General features: G+C 56.8%; 1 pseudogene; it reads right to left on the bottom strand.

Annotated features, from left to right (window-relative positions):
• Positions 1-11,678: 11,678 nt before the first annotated feature.
• LOC113242659 (tetraspanin-13-like) lies at positions 11,679-12,166 on the bottom strand (annotated as a pseudogene).
• Positions 12,167-16,646: the final 4,480 nt, after the last annotated feature.

Here is a 16,646-nt window from a genome sequence, read left to right as displayed (position 1 = left end):
GAGAAAGGGGGCAGCTTCTAGTGGCATTGCCAACGTCGAACACTGCAACCGGTCAAAACCTAGTGATTCAATCCTCCCCCATGTGCCTGGCCCTCAGCCATCGTTAAACCCTTGCCGGGTGCAGGCCTCTGTGCTGGAAAGCCCAAGGCTGACTTCCCATCCTGGTGGGAAGTTAGTGGATCAGGGAGAGCTTCCTGGAGGCAGGAGCCTATGGGTGGGGGAGGGGCGGTGAAGTCTGGTGGTGGAGGGTGTCAGCCTGGGTGGCTGTGTGCTTCCGCTTCCTCCTCTGACCTGCAGGGATCTGAGAGTGGCCAGGGGAGGCGGCGTGGCGCGTGAGCTGCCCAGCGACCTACGGATGGCGTGGCCTTGCGGGGCGTCTGCGTGACTGGGCTCTGTGAGTCAGGGGTCTGGGGGACAGTCCTCGGGTGTGCCAAGCCAGGCTTGCTTCCTGGAGCTTCTGCATCTGGCTCCCTCCCCGAGCGTCGTGGGCTCAGGGCAGCACCGCTGTTCGGGGCCCAGGGACGCTAACCCTAACCGTAACCGTCCACGGACACTGAGCTTGTTCCCACGTTTTTGTCTGTTGTGAGTTGTGCTGCTGTGAGTGTGGTTTCCATTGTTCCTGCGGACAGACACCCACAGGAGGGACCAAGCACAGAAGGGCACAGACCCGACTGGATGTCATTTCTGGAAGGACCATCTTGTCGCCGCGTGGAGTGTGGACGCAGCCCAAAGGGCCTGATGAGCTGCTGTCACCTTGCAGCCAGCCTAGGGAGGGGTGACAGGTGACAGGCCAGGGCAGAGCCGTGGCCAGGAGGCCAGAGAGAGGACCAACGGCTGGCTGTGTCAGTAGGTGACCTGGGAGCATCTGGAGTCAGCCTGGACATGGGACTGGGGAGAGAGGGGCGCTCTCTGGGCTGGTGACAGACCTACCTGGACAGGCATAGGCTCTAGGATCTCTTGGGCAACAGGGGCCTGCGGGCCACCCCCGTCCTCCCTGGAAACGCCAGGCTCAGCGTGAGCACACCCTCCCCCTACCTGACACCCCGAAGGAAAAGCTGAGCATCCTTGAACCTGGCCCCTACCCTGCATTGGTCCAGCCATCCCCCAAGAGCCCCCCTCAGAGACGCTGCAGCTACCCTGCCCCCTCCAGGACCACCCCCGCCAAGTCCCCTCTCCATGCCCCTGGGCCCCGCTCCTGTCCCCTGCCCAGCCTGGCATCTGTGTGTGTGTGCAGAGGGGCGGGGGCTGCATGCCAAGTTCCTGCCCTCGCAGGCGGCACCGAGCCCTGCCTGGCCCTGCCAGGCCTCACCGCTGACCTCTCCCTGCCTCTGCCTGCCCGCCGAGCCAGCCTCGGGCACGGCTTGTTCTTGGACTTGCGGTTTCTTCTCGGCCTATCCCGCCCCTTCCACGTCTCTCTCCTCCAGGAGCGGCAGGAAAACTCCGGAGCGGGAGGAACTTGGAGCCTTTCCCAGGCCGTGGCTGTGGCGCCCTGGCCCGTCTCCACCTGGGGCAATGGAGAGGCTGCCTTGGGGCTCACAGCTGCCCCACAGCCACCTGGCCTTGCGCATCCCGGCCGGGGCAGACGGGACGGGGAGAGGCGCCCTGGAAACCATGTCCGCGCTGTGGGTCTCCGCGCTGCACAAGCTGACTTTCAGTGCTAATGGCGGGGAGGCGGGCGGGCGCATGGAACTGTATCTTCACAGCCCTTTCTGTAGAGCTGGAAGTGTTTTAAAAAATGAATTTTATTGAAAAGAATAATAAAGTAGAGGCACCTGGGTGGTGCAGTCGGTTGAACGTCTGACTCTTGATGTCGGCTCAGGTCCTGATCTCAGGGTCGTGAGATCGAGCCCCGTGTCAGGCTCCGTGCTCAGCGGGGAGTCTGCTCCAGATTCTCTCTCCCTCTGCCCCTCTCCCCTGCTCTGTTTCGCTCGCAGATAAATAAATAAAGCAGAAGCACAGCCACAGACAGGCAGGGGCTCTGTGGGTGTCGGAGACTGGGGTGGGGAGTGATGGCTGATGGGGACAGGTCAGTGTCTCCTGTTGGGGTGATGGAACTTTCTGGAATGAGACAGCCGTGATGGTTACACAGCACGGTGAATATACCCCACACCACTGATGTATTCTGTGAATCGCACCTCGATTGAAGTTGGAAGATCGCCAGAGTGTGTCTGTGTAGGATGTGTTCAGTGTTCGATAAATGCGTTGAGGACGAGTTTATCACCCTGGGGGGGGCACACAGACGTCTCCCCCCAGAGCTGGGGCCTCCCGCGGGTTTTGCTCCTGTCTCCGTCACCCGTCTCCGCGGCAAGCTCTCCCTTGTGCCACCCCAGGTCGGCTCCCTCCTTAATCGTCCTGTCTCCAGAGGGAACGCTCGCCTGTCCGGGAGTTAGACTCACCCACGTCGGAAGAGTGACAGGATCAAGTCGAACGTGAGGAAGGACGGTGCCCTTGGCCTCGTCTGTTCCCAACCTGGGGCTGCGTTCACACCTCTGTCAAAGGGGCATTTCCCTCGTCCCCACACAGGGTTTGGGATCTGCGGTGACCTTGGGAAGATCCCCTGCCCTGTCCGTCACTTCCCCCATGGAGACTCAGTTTCCCCGTGTATAAGTACAGTAACGCTCCAGCTGCTCCCTGACTCCGTTTCCCTTTTGTGACCCCTGTGAGGTGGCAGAAGGCTGGGACACGACAAGGAGGGGGGACAGGGTGCTTGCCCAGCTCAGGACAGAGTCGCGGAGACATGGGAGAAGCATGGCGCGGCCTGCACAGTAGCAGCTCGTGCACGGTGGCACCTGAAGGGCCGGGGCCACATGCAGCCGTGGGTCCAAGCCCTGGTCACTCCTGACCCAAGGTCCTCAGCTCGGTGACTCGGCCCTGCCCAGTCTCTGGTCCTTCAGCATCCCTTCACTTGATCCTGGTGCCAGGCACACAGCGGTGAGAAACTGGCTCGAGACCGCTGCCGGTGGGAGCCAGGACCGCGGGGAGGGGAGCCGGGCCTCTCCCGGGCACGAAATCTGAGGGGCTCCAAACACGGGGTCCCCGGGACACCTCCTCCTGCTGGGAATCTTTGCAGGGACAGTTGCAGATTCGCAGTAACATTTTGCAAAACTGTTACAATGTCACAACCAGGACCCTGGCTTTGCTACAGTCCAGCCCAGTGGGGTGAGGATGTCCCCTCGCCCAGTCCCGGCCTCTGAGCTTGCCACCTCCCCCCCCCACCCTCTGAAGCCGGAGAGCACCTGCTTAGTGGGAAGGGAGACTCCCCTGCTGAGCTGGCACCTTCTGAAAAATAACCTTCTGGAATGACGGACATGTTCTCAAGACAGCAGCCACCAGCCACACGTGGCTTCAGAGTGAAACGTGGCCAATAAAAATAAGGAAGCAAATCCTTTATGTATTTCTTTCTATTCTATTTAAATTCATCGAGCCTGGGGCGCCTGGGTGGCTCGGTCGGTGAAGCGTCTGCCTTCGGCTCAGGTCATGATCTCAGGGTCCTGGGATCGAGTTCCGCATCGGGCTCCCTGCTCTGCGGGGAGTCTGCTTCTCCCTCTGCCTCTGCCCCCCCTCACTGCTCGTGCTCCCTCTCTCTCTCTCTGTCAAATAAATCAATCTTAAAAAAAATAAAAATAAATGAATTCATTGAGCCTGGCGGGGCTGGTGGGTCTCCCGCTGGAAAGGTGGACGGAGAAGCCCAGCCCCTACATGGTGTGGGGTTGGTCCCCAGTTCCCGGACCCTCGGTCCCTTCATCCTGAGCCCCGGGCACACACTGGGCACTCGATAGTGCTCGTGGAGGGAGAGGTTGGGTGAGTGAAGTCTCTGGACCGGTGCCCCTCCGCACGTCCTCGCCTGCCTCTCCCCCTTCTGGGCCTCACTCTGCCCATCTGGGGACTGGGGTAGGGGTGTCATAGGACCAGGAGAGGGGCCTCCCTGTCTTCCACACCTTCACCCTTCACTGGCGCAGTTCACACCTGTCGCGGCCCCTTAGGGCCACACGCCCCACGGTGGTAGGTGGCATCTGGGGGGGGTGTTGCCAGGACCCCCACCCTGGAGTGAAGGAGGAGGCGGGGGGCCCAGTGGGAGAGGAGAGCTCCTCGCCCTGCGTTTGGAGCCAGAGTGGGTACTGCAGGCACCGCCGGGGAAACCGAGGCACAGAGCTGCCGCTTCCCTGGGCCACAGACAGAGAAGCGCTGTGCACGGCTAGAGCTGTAGAGCTCGGAAGAGCGTACACCTCATTCCCTTGCCTCTCCGAACGCCTCCCTGCCTGCCTGTCTGTCTGCCTGTCTGTCTGTCTGTCTTTCCCTCCTGACACCTCCCTCCCTCCCTCCTGCTTTTCTTTCTGGAATAAAAGCAGCGCGTATTTGCTAAATATCCAGATTTTACTTCCCAGAGGAAAACATATAAAGTACATTTGTGCTGTGGGTCTTGAAAAACTCACCAGTGAATGAAGGGTTTTCATGCGCGGCGTCTACGCTGGGGGGAGGAGATGACGGTCTCTGGACAACGTGGGGGGTGGGGCTGGGGTTCTCCAGGTGAAGCTCAGGGTTCCTGGCCACAGCGGCTTCTCCGCGCACTGCTGGGGAGTGAGTCCCGCTCCAGCCTCACGTCACCGGCGCGCTCACCCCTTTGGGTTCAGCTGGTCCTGTCGGTCCGGCCCTCCGCGTTGGGCGACCCAAGCGCTCGGCCCTCCCTCCGCTGGCCAGGTGCATGCAGGAGCAGGAGGGCTGGACTTCTCCCTGGGGACGGCAAGAACCATCTGGGAGGGGAAAGGAGGTGAGGGAGGCGGGGAAGTGGCGGAGGCTGGGGTCACGCCGACGGGGTCTCCTTTTTCCCCACCCTAGCCTGGACGCACACCATCGATCATGTGAGGTTCCTCAGGAGAGCCGATAAGGGCTGGGCTTGCAGCTGGGTTCAGGGGTTCAAGACCAGACGTGTCCCCACAGAGGCATGGCAAAGACGGGACGGCTCCCCACCCCATTGTGCTCTAGGGAGTCGTCGTACGAAACCAAGATGGGAAAGAGGGGTGAGCTCGGGTGTGTGGTTGCCTGACAAATAATCCCCAACCTCACTGGCTTAACGAAATCATTTTATTTTGCTCATGATTCTGTGGACCAGGAATTTGGGAAGGGCTCAGCTGGATGGTTTGCCCCGGGGGCGGACCCTGAACCCACGACGTTCGGGGAGGGAACCAGACACGGAAGGCCCCACGGCATGTGAGTCCACGTGTGTGACACGCCCAGAACAGACTCCTCCACGACGGGAAGGGGGCTCACGGGGGCTGGGCGCTGGGGCAGGAGATGGGGAATGATGATTGATGGAGATGGGGCTGCTTTTGGGGTGATGGAATATTCTGGAATTGATTGTGGTGATGGGTATACACTGTGGAAATACACTAAAAACACCAAATTGTGCACTTAAGATGGGTGCATTACGTATCATTGAAGCCCTGAGGGGGAGAAACAGCACAGCAGCACGATTCACAACACCCAGCAGGGTCCCTCTGCAGATGAAGGACACACGGCGGGGCCTGTCCACACGCTGAACATGACCCAGCCCTAGAACGGAAGGGACCCCGACACCTGCCATGACGTGGACGGACCCCGAGGACACCGAGCTCAGAGAGAGCAGCCAGACCCAGAAGGACACATCCCGCAGGACCCCACTGCCAGGAGGTCCCCAGAGGAGTCCCGTCCACACAGACAGAGAGGAGCTGGTGGGAGCCAGGGCTGGGGCAGGGGGTGCGGAGTCCGTGCTTCCTGGGGACAGAGTCTCCGTGTGGGGAGACGGAACGTTCTGGAGACGGAGGGTGGGGGTGGATGCAGGACGGGGTGAGTGTGCTTCATGCCGCGGGGCTGTGCACCTGGAGACGGTTAAAGTGGTAAGTTTATGTTGTGTGTGTTTTATCATAATAATAATTTTAAAAAGGTAAAGCAAAAACCAAAAAGAACAGCAACAAAACACATAGATTTATTTTGGGCTCCATTTTTGGGTGGCTGGGCTTCTGCTCGTTTCTCCCCACTCCTGGGCATGCAGCCACAGGTCCCCGTGGGGCAGAAGGGACAGGGATCTGGAGTGGGTCACTCTGTTGAGTCGCAGCCCCGATGTCCAGCACTCAGCCTGGTCCAGTCCGGGGCTAGGGAGTGACCCAGGCCTCAGCCATGTCCAGGCCTCTGCCAGGACGGTCCTGCAGCAGGGGGTGGTGGCCGGTGGGTGGGAGCTCTCCAGAGAAGGGGTCTCAGCATCGGCACTTGGAGGACAAGGGAGCCACCCTGCCACCTCCCTCAAGCCACAAGACCGGCCAGGGAGGAATCGGCTCCCCTCTTTGGAGAGGCGACAGGCGAGGCCCCCTTTTGTCTACTTGACCTCGAAGTCACCAGCCTCGCCTCGATTTCCTCCTGAGCCCCGCCGTAAAGAGCTGCTCCTCTCAGATGCGGTGGAAGACAGAGCTGGAAGGCCCTGCCTGCCTCCAAGACGAGGCCGTCTTCCTGCTTATGCCTGTATCGTGGGTCCTGCACTTGACCCCTCACAAATGCCGCCTTGTGAAGAGAGGCATTATGACTCTCATGCCTCGGACGCCGCCTCTGCAACGTGGCGGGTGGGGGGGGGGTAGCACAAACCTCAACGCCAGGTCTCCGCAATAAAGGAAGAATCTCGTGCTGCAGAGGACTTTGGATTTGCCAGGTCAGGGAGAGATAAGATAAGTCTGAGGAGGGGTGGAGGGAGAGGGGTAGGATCCCTGCCCCTGAGAGCAGCACAAGCACTTCCAGAACATTCCAGAACAGCCTCTCCTGTTCTATACTCATCCGTGGTCAGCATTCCCGGAGTATAGTGGTCAACCTGGGAGCTCGAAAAGTGGTAGGCGGGCCCGTCTCTAGAGTCCTGGATGTAGTAACGGGGTCTGCTCTGAGAGTCGAAACGGATGAGTGCGTCAGTCAGACCAGTAGCCCCGAATCTCGAGGCCCTTCCGCTTCTTTGGGAAACTGGCCCCCAGATGGAGTTCTTCCTCTTGCCGTCTGTCCTGGGCCAGGTCTTCCAGAAGCACACAGCGAGGCAGGAGCACGCGGGAAGGCTTTGTAGGACTCCCTGGGAAAACCCAGTAGGGCGTGCCTCTCCAGGGGGGCAGCTGCGCCCCCCCGTGGGCGCAGCCACATCGGGGGTGTCTGTGGTTGTCACACTGGGGTGCCCCTCGCATGGAGGGGGGCCGGGGGTGCTGCTCAGCCCCCTCAGCGCCTGGGACGCCCCACAACTGAGGACTATGCAGTCTCCTGTGTCAGCAGTGCCGAGGGGCAGAAGCCCCGTGGTGGGGGGCGTGGAACCAAAGGGAAAAGCAGGTGAGCAAAGGGGGGCACATCGGACAAGGTCCCCAAGGGGAACTCTGGAAAGGGTGAGGGTCACACCTCAGTTGCCCCACCTGGGGCAAGGCAGCTGGGGTAGTTGCACCCCACACCTGTGGGTCATCGGCTTAGGGCTGCTCCCATGGGGACGTTACTCCCAGGTCCCCCCGGCTCCTGCTGATCCAGGCCAAGTGGGTGCCAGCTGCCAGAGGGCCGCTCAGGGGCCACGAGCACAAGGTGCCGGCTGTGGGGGAGCAGTGTGAGGAAAGTCCTGGGGCCCGGGGTGCCACTCAGCGGCTGCGGGCACCTGCTAAAAATGGACGTCCAGGTAAGCGGCGTGGGCTATGCAGGTGGCCGGAGGTCCAGGCTGCCCACCAGGTTCAGGGCCCCGTCAGTCGGCACCCTTCGCTCCATGTGACCAGCGCCCCCAGGATGGCTGCCTAGCGTCGCCCTGCAGAAGGAGGAGGGGCCTGGGTCGTCTGGGCTGTTGGCTGGTGGGGGCTCAGGCAGCGCCCTGCACACCTGCTTGCAGGAGCTGAGACCGCCCCCCCCCCCCAGGTCCTGACTTCCCCTAGAGACTGAGCCCTTGTCCTGCAAGACACCACCTCCTGGCAGCTCCACAGCTTCCGAGGTTCCTTCAGCTTGTTTTCTGGCCCAGGGAACTCATCAGTGGAAGTTAGACAAAAAGACTATTTTTTTTTTAATGCGAAGAGATCTTTATTTTTTTTAATTTTTAAAAAGATTTTTTAATTTATTCATTTGAGAGAGAGACAGAGACAGAGAGCACAAGCAGGGGGAGCGGCAGAGGGAGGAGAAGCAGACTCCCCGCTGAGCTGGGAGCCTGACGTGGGGCTCGATCCGGGACCCTGGGATCATGACCTGAGCCGGAAGCGGTCACTTCACCGACTGAGCCCCCCAGGCGCCCCAGACTCAAGGTCTTGATGGGAGTCCGGGTAACACTTTTGGCTTGAACCCGTCGGCGGCGGCGCTGGGCCCTTCATCCTCTGTCCCCCATGATATCTGGTGGCCCCGTGTTTGGAGGGGCTCTGACTCACCCCTGGAAGGAGCGCTGCAAGCCCACGGGCACGCATCCAGCACCCCTCGCCCCTCTTACCACTCCCCTAGTGATCTCAACACCACGACCACCATGACTGGGAGTGAGACTTTCATGAAGAGTTGCCGGTTTCCGGCAAACGTGTCTCCTTCCTGCCCCCAAACCCAGTCATGTACTCAGTTCGTGACCTCAGGAGGCCGTGTGAACAGTCCGTTCTGCGCCCAAGCAAATCCGACTGGGCATGACACCAGATCCGGGCAGAGCCTGCTGGCACGTGACTAGGCGGGGCCTCCCCTGTTCAGGGTCGCTGACCTGCTTGGAGGAGAGGCCTTCCTGGGCTGGGGTGTCAGGGAGCAGGCTGGGCGGGCTCGCTGGGAGTGTTTCCACCTTCTCCCCGGCTAATGTTAGCCAAGTGGAACCAGGAAGCATTGACCCCCAGCTGGTGTCCCCGGCAAACTCCAGCTGTGTGGGGGAGGGAAACCTTTTCCTCTACCCTCTTAGGTTCTGTCCTGGGGACCTGTCAATGAAACTGATGAAAGACATTTCGATAGGAGCCACGCAACTTTATTCATTTTTAACTGTATGTGCTCAGCCATCGCAGAGAGAAGGAGCGAAGGACGGTGGGCTCCGAGAGCTCATACGCCGGCGTAACAGGACAAAGGGAGGGGAGAAAAGCCACTTACAGGAGAGCAAATTAATTTTAGGAACGATAAATGGGCCCTTAGGAGAATAAATGGGAGATAGGACAGTTTGTGACACAGTCTATCTGGGAAGGGTGCCAGCTTCGCTTCTCCGAGAGGAGACACTGATCCCCAGAAGGGATTTATGACAATTGAGTTCTTTGGGGAGGCTCTGTTTTTAGGCAGATAAGGGGTTTCAGGAGCTCAGATGCTCTCAGCTCAAAGTAATTCTTACACCAAGGTGGTATATTTGGGGGTGTCTTGGTTCCCTTCAGTCGCTCCCCCCAATTTTTTTTTTTTAAAGATTTTATTTATTTGACAGAGATAGAGACAGCCAGCGAGAGAGGGAACACAAGCAGGGGGAGTGGGAGAGGAAGAAGCAGGCTCATAGGGGAGGAGCCTGATGTGGGGCTCGATCCCATAACGCCGGGATCACGCCCTGAGCCGAAGGCAGACGCTTAACCGCTGTGCCACCCAGGCGCCCCCCCCCCAATTTTTTTTAAAAGATTTTATTTATTTATTTGACAGAGACAGCCAGCGAGAGAGGGAACACAAGCAGGGGGAGTGGGAGAGGAAGAAGCAGGCTCCCAGCAGAGGAGCCTGATGCGGGGCTCGATCCCAGAACGCCGGAATCACGCCCTGAGCCGAAGGCAGACGCTTAACGACTGCGCCACCCAGACGCCCCATCCCCCCAAATTTTTTGCTAACCTTTCCTATTCTTTTTTCTTGTGTCACATTTTTGGCGTGAATGATATATCTCCCTGTGTGACAGCCGCAGTGTCTTAGAATCAGAGCGGTGGGGTCGGGGAGATGACATCCCACCTGGCCTTCCACCGATGGTTTCATAAAAATTCCGTCTCTGGAAAGGAAGCTGAACTCCCGGCCTTGGCTGTGTAAGCAGCACCCCCTAGAGGCCACCGCCAGCATAGACGGGCCTGGGGCGGTTCCGAGACCGCTGCCCGCGAAATTCTGACACCTTCTCAAAGACTCAGCGCCCCGACGTCTGGTCGGCAAACAGAAGGAGTGTCAGATGAGGCAAGGGGCCCGTGGACCCTCCCTGGTCACCCCTGGGTCCGGCGTGCCCGCAAATTTCTGCCTTCACAGCTCGTCTCTGGGTCTTCCGAAGGACAGCAGAGCACAGGTAAAAATGTCACGTTTCCACTGGGGTGTGGCTGACCCACAGTGACCTCCACAGAACCTAATAGCGCAGCTGGACAGGTCTAGGCGAACGCAGGTAACTATGTCATCCCCATCAAGATCTAGAACATTCTGGGGCGCCTGGGTGGCTCAGTCGGTGAAGCATCTGCCTTCGGCTCAGGGCGTGATCCCCGGGGTCCTGGGTTCGAGTCCCGCATTGGGCTCCCTGCTCAGCGGGGAGCCTGCTTCTCCCTCTGCCTGTGCCCCTCCCCCTGCTCGTGTTCCCTCTCTCTCTGTCTGTCAAATAAATAAATAAAATCTTTAAAAAAATGCATGCATGCAAATGGATAATTTAACAAGTTATTGTAAAGCCAACACATGACCCCCGTCCCATCGGAGAAGCCCTCCCCTGCCCCCTGACAACCAACCATAAGACCCATCTGGACCCAGTTCTTCCTTCTCCCACCAGGGTCAGTAACTTGAAATTTATGAATATTACTTTCTCACTTCCTTTATGGTTTGACTACAGGAGTATGCAGCCTACATAAACATAGTCTTGCCTCTTTTACAAGTTGACATAAGTGAGATGATACTGCACATGTTGTTTTTTAAGATTTTATTTATTTGAGAGAGAGCGAGCATGTGCAGGGGGAGGGGCACAGAGAGAAGCACACTCCCCACGGAGCAGCGAGCCTGGGGCTGGATCCCAGGACCCCGAGATCGTGACCTGAGCTGAAGGCAGATGCCTAACCGACTGAGCCCCCCAGGAACTCCCCAGCACATATTCTTTATGTCTGGTTTCTTTCAATTAATATTCATCCAGGTTATCCCAAGCAGCTGTGTTTATTTTCATGACTGTATATATTCCATGGAATGAATATTGGGTCATTCATTCAGGTTACTTATCCATTTGACTGGAGTTGTTTTCAGTTTGGAGCAATTACCAAAAAACACAAAATACTGCCATGAATATGTCTGGGCTGTATATATGCAAGTTTCATTAGGGGCAGAGAGGGAGGGAGAGGGAGAAGCAGACTCCCCACTGAGCGCGGAGCGCATCATGGGGCTCGATCCCAGCACCCCAAGATCACGACCTGAGCCGAAGGCAGACCCTTCACCGACTGAGCCCCCGGGCGCCCCAGGAGCTGCATATTTAGATCCACAGTGGAATCAACACAGCAGCGCATACGAAGCTTTTCTGCAGGTCCATATGCTCAGAGACCGCCCAGGGGGCGTGCAGACGAGGTGAATACAGTGGGGATGACAGGCACCACGGAGACTCAGAGGAGACCACAAGTTTCTATTCCTTTTTCAGCAATGGAAAACGAAAAACATTTAGAGAAACAGAAGAGTACAAATATATAATTCCACTGTCAATGATGTAACTTTTCAGCTACGGCTTCCTTACCCAGGCAGGTTAGTGGAGCTTTGAGAAAGTGAGCAAGATCAGAACATGAAAGATGTTCCTTGTTTTCTCATCAAAGGATTCCACTAGGATCGGCACAAGGAGCTTCCTGGTTCCTGCGTCTGTAGGTCAGCCAAACACCCAGGATGGCTGGAAAGCGGAGGAAGAGGCCAGCGCCCCAGCCCTCTGCAAAGCTTGGAACTTTCTGGCCTATGTTCCTATAATTGGCACACACGTGAGCTCCCGAGGCTGCTTTGGACACAGCTGGCCAGACAGGTGTCATTTGGGTTAGAACTTCAAAACCCACAGCAGTTTAAATTTCCCAGGATGTCATTCTGAGCCCTCACTGTATTGTTCCAGCCCCCTTCTGGAAGTTGACCCAGTTGTTCCTGGTTCAGGGCTAAGCAAGGACATACAGAAGACAGAACAATAAACACGAGTAAGAGAATAATCATGTTAAAAAAAAAAAAACATAATGCACTGGGCTGCAGTGACCAGGCCAAGCACCCGGAGGCTGGAAATCAGCCCGGAAACCAATGCGCCAGCAGCGACTCCATTCATCCACGGACTAGGCAACATGCGGGGCCGGTGGAGCGCCGTGCACAGGCAGGTCTCGGAACACGCGAGGCCCCCCGCAAACCATCTCAGGGCCTGTGGTTCCCGCGGCCGCAGGGAAACCTGACTCCAGCGGAGCCTCGAGGACAGCCTCCTTGTTCTTGCCTTTGGGGCCTGGCTGAGGCCGAGGCCGGGGCTGGGGAGCCCCGGGGGCTGGAGGTTCCCCCACCAAGTTGCGCACGTGGCTCATGGGCACTGTGGGAACCGGCGGCCACCCCCGCTGGAGCGCCAGCCCAAGCCCCAAACAGTGGGAAACAATTTGATTGTCTTCTTCCCCCACCAACATTTGATTTTGAAAACTTCCGAACATACAGCCAAGTCTAAATAATTTTGCAGGGCACACCCACCTACCGAAACATGAATTCTACCGTTGGCATTCTGCCGCCCCTCCCACCTCTCCAGCTGGGGGGGCCCCTCCATGGCTCCGACTTGGGTCGGCGCGTTTCACAGTTGCAGACATCAGCCGGCTCCCCTCTGAATAATTTGGCGTGCATGCCTTTAGCACAGGATTCCCAAAGAGTTTGTGAATTTTGTTTACGTTTTTTTCTTTTGAAGTAAAACTCACAATGACGTTCATAAATCTTCCGTATACATTTGCTGCGTTTTAACGAACACACACACACCAGTGCAACTGGAGCCTCCGTTCACCCTGCGTGGGGGCAGAATAACACCCCCGAGATGTCCATGTCCTAATCCCTAGAATTTGTACGTCTGTTATGTCCCATGGCAAAAGGGACCTTGCAGATGGGATTAAGTTGAGGACCCTGAATGAGGCTGACCCTGGATTCCCCACAGGGCCCAATGACCCCACAAATGTCCTTATAAGAGTGGGCAGGAGGGTCGGAGTGGGAGGAGACGCGGCAGTGGAAGCAGAATGAGACAACCGCAAAGGCAGCTGGAGAAGGGCAGGAAGTGGATTGCGCCCCCTCCAGCCTCCAGAAGGAGAACCCTGCCCATACGTTGGAGGGGGCGTGGAGAGGTTGTGAGCAGGACCCGGGCAATTGGAGGCTCCACCCCCTCCCCTGTCCCGGGAAGGTGTGGTCCCCTGGCCTTGCCCGCATTGAGAAGCTGCCCGAGGACACAGCCTTGAGACACTGAGACCAACCATCTGGATGCTACGTGCCGGAGCCCAGTTCAGGCCTCTATAGAAGCTTCAGCATGCTGGCAGGCAGGTGCAGAGCGCTAGACAAGCCTTGGAAGGAAGTTCCCTTGCTCATAAGCGTGCCATCTACCCCTCCGGAATGGCCTGCCCCCTCCTTCAGTTTCTCCTTGCCCGGCACATACAGGGGCCCGTTTGCAAACCAACACTGCGCCTTGATTTTAGCCCCATGAGACCACGTCAGCCTTCTGACCGCCAGAATCGACAGAGAGTAAATGTTTCAAGCCACCGCGTTTCTGATAATTTGTTACACCATCCCTGGGAATCTCGTACACACTCATTGGCCAGGATTGGTCACGTGCACAGTCCCTGACCCAGTAGGCGGGCCAGTCCCTCACACCCACCTCCATAGCTCCTGTGATCTTAGATCCGGCAGTGATCGTAGAGACATGATATTACTACGAGGGTCTGTCCTTGTATTTTATGCTAACACATAAAATGAGTATGAAATTACACAAGCTATAATCAGGATCTTCAGAAACTTATGTCGTTCACCAAATGATAAAAGAAAAAGGTAAAATTATATTTTGGGTGAGGGGCTAAAAATCGAGGAAGGCATCTATTGAGGAGGGTTTCCAAATGTTTTTTATTTTATTTTATTTTATTTATTTATTTGACAGAGAGACAGCCAGTGAAAGAGGGAACAGAAGCAGGGGGAGCGGGAGAGGAAGAAGCAGGCTTCCAGAAGAAGAGCCTGACGTGGGGCTCGATCCGAGAACGCTGGGATCACGCCCTGAGCGGAAAGCAGATGGTTAACGACTGCGCCACCCAGGCGCCCCTGCGAATGTTTTCTGTAAAGGGCTTTGCCTGCCCTTTGGTCTCTGTGGTAACTACTCAAATCTGTCCTGGAAGCTGGGAAGCAGGCATGGATGACTTGCAAATAAATGGGCATGGTTGTGTGCCAATAAAACTTTATTTACAACAATAAGTGGTGGGCTGGGTCTAGCAGGTTCAGGCAGGCCATGTTTGCTGAGGACACCTGTTACAGAGTATTGTTAGAGCTAAACTGCAAATGGCAATATGAGCTCACACTCTTCAAAACTGATCATTTCAACCTGATCACTTAGGTAGCCATTTGACAGTTTCGCACCAAAAATTAGCGTGCAGTAATTGAAGAGGTGTCCCCAGTACCCAAAATGCAGTCATGGATACTCTTCTCCACCCCAGGGAATGAGGGCTCCCCGGAGAATAGTTGATCTTGTGTTTCGGGGCAGGGGAGGTGCACTATGGGCCTGGACCATGTCATTGAGAGAAGGCAGGGGTGCCTCTCCACGTTCTGGGGGGTGTTGAAGGCACACAGGAGCCCACATAGAGGTATTCTTCATCAATCATGATTACAATTAATTCAAACTACCTGAGTCTGAATGCCGTGAATCCATAATTATCTTCAAAAGGCAAGAACAGGGGCACCTGGGTGGTGCAGTCATTAAGCGTCTGCCTTTGGCTCAGGGCGTGATCCCAGCATTCTGGGATCGAGCCCCACATCAGGCTCCTCTGCTAGGAGCCTGCTTCTTCCTCTCCCACTCTCCCTGCTTGTGTTCCCTCTGTCCCTGGCTGTCTGTCTCTGTCAAATAAATAAATAAAATCTTTAAAAAAAAAAGGCAAGAACAAGGATTATACTATAACCAGACCCGATTTATTCAGATGAACCACTTCTCAGCATCCCCACATAAAAAGTCTGGTACCCTCTTGCCACATGAGATAGTTTCAGGGTGATCCCAACTATATAAAGAGATGCTACTCTTTGTAAAAAACAAACAAGAAAAAAAAGGCCAATAAAGAAATACATTAAAGTGTGAACACTAGCTCCTTCTGGATCCTAAGACAATGGGTGATAGTCATGGACTTTTCTGTATTTTTCTGGCATTTCTAAGATTCCCTCCTTTATGTTTCATACATTACTTTTAGAATGAGAAAAAAAATTACCCCCAGATTAGGGCTGCCTTTGTCCATGGGTATAAGTTGCATGCTTTGGCCTTGGGTCAATTTCTCACCCCAAAAGAGCAGAGGCAGTGAGCTGGCAACAAGGTGGCATTTTATTAAATCCAGTGGCCAAGGCTGCTGATGGGAGCATATCCCATGAGGTGGGGCTGGGAGGTGTGGAGCCGCACAACGCCCTTGGCTGTGCCCTCACCCCCAGGGTAGAGGTTGTCCCCAGGGGGAGGGGATTGGCTGTCAACGGAAGGAAACCCCTGAAAGGCTTTAAGCAAAGGCTCCAAGACACCCGATAAAATTTGGAGGAGACTGGATTCTAAAGGGTAAGGAAAGGTAAGTGGTTGAGGCTGAGGGTGGTCATGAAAAGCCGGGCACAGTGCAAAATTAAAGTGCAGAGTCCCTTGTTCCAAAATGATTACAAATCTCAAGACGGTGACAGCAGAGCATCAAATCAAGTGCGAGGCCCCGGATGACCCCTCGGGTTGTGTGTCCAGTGAGGCTGGCCGTGGTGGGAGCCAGGAACAGGGGCCCCATTCAAGGTCTGCTTTGGAGGAAAAGAGCTGATCAACTTTTGGGCAGAGACTGGACAATGAGGTGGGATGTCTTGCCTGTGGCTCTCCTAGGTGTCACTGGGCCGTGTACGCCTGCCCCAACAAAAATCCCTTCTCCATGGGAATGACCAGGCTGAGACCCGGGTCGGGAGGGGGTTGTCTCCCAGCCACTAATTAGATGCTGCGTTGTCGCAGACGTTACGGAAGCGTGTCCTGAAGTCCCGTGTTCAGGTAAGGGCCCGGGGAGAGCCTCACGCCCACCTGTGGGGATGGGTCTGTACTTCCGGCCTTGACCTCTCTACCCAGCCTTCTGGACACTCTGCTGTGTCTCCGGGACCTGGAAGAGGCTCTTCCTGGCTTGTTCATCTTCCTGACTGCTGGTCCGCTGGTCAGCATCCCTTCCTCCAGAAACCCCTTCCCCAGGCTGCAGCTCCAGGTTTTGACCCCTCTCCCCCAGGTGGCCCAAGGAGCCCGGCTTTATGCTCTCCGACCTCCCCGTGTCCCCTCTTCGGGGCACGGGGTACTCTGACACTATGGGTGTGGCTACCCGTATGGGGGCTCCAGCCCTGTCTGTACTTCTCATCAGGTACCTGGCCCAGGACTGGGCGGCTTTCCCCTCCCCTCCTGTCTCCCCGCCCCTCCTCTCCCTTGCCCCACCTCTCCCCTCCCCTCCACGACCGCCTCCCCTGCCCTTCCCCTCCCCCCCACTCGTCGCCCCTCCCCTCCCTCCCTCCCTTCCCTTCGTCCCTCCCCTCCCCTCCCATCTCCCCGCCCCCTCCCC

This window comes from Ursus arctos, unplaced genomic scaffold (genome assembly GCF_023065955.2).
Source record: "Ursus arctos isolate Adak ecotype North America unplaced genomic scaffold, UrsArc2.0 scaffold_14, whole genome shotgun sequence".
NCBI lineage: Eukaryota > Metazoa > Chordata > Mammalia > Carnivora > Ursidae > Ursus > Ursus arctos.
The sequence above is the reverse complement of the archived record's forward strand: the minus strand, read 5'-3'. Positions and strand labels throughout refer to the sequence as shown.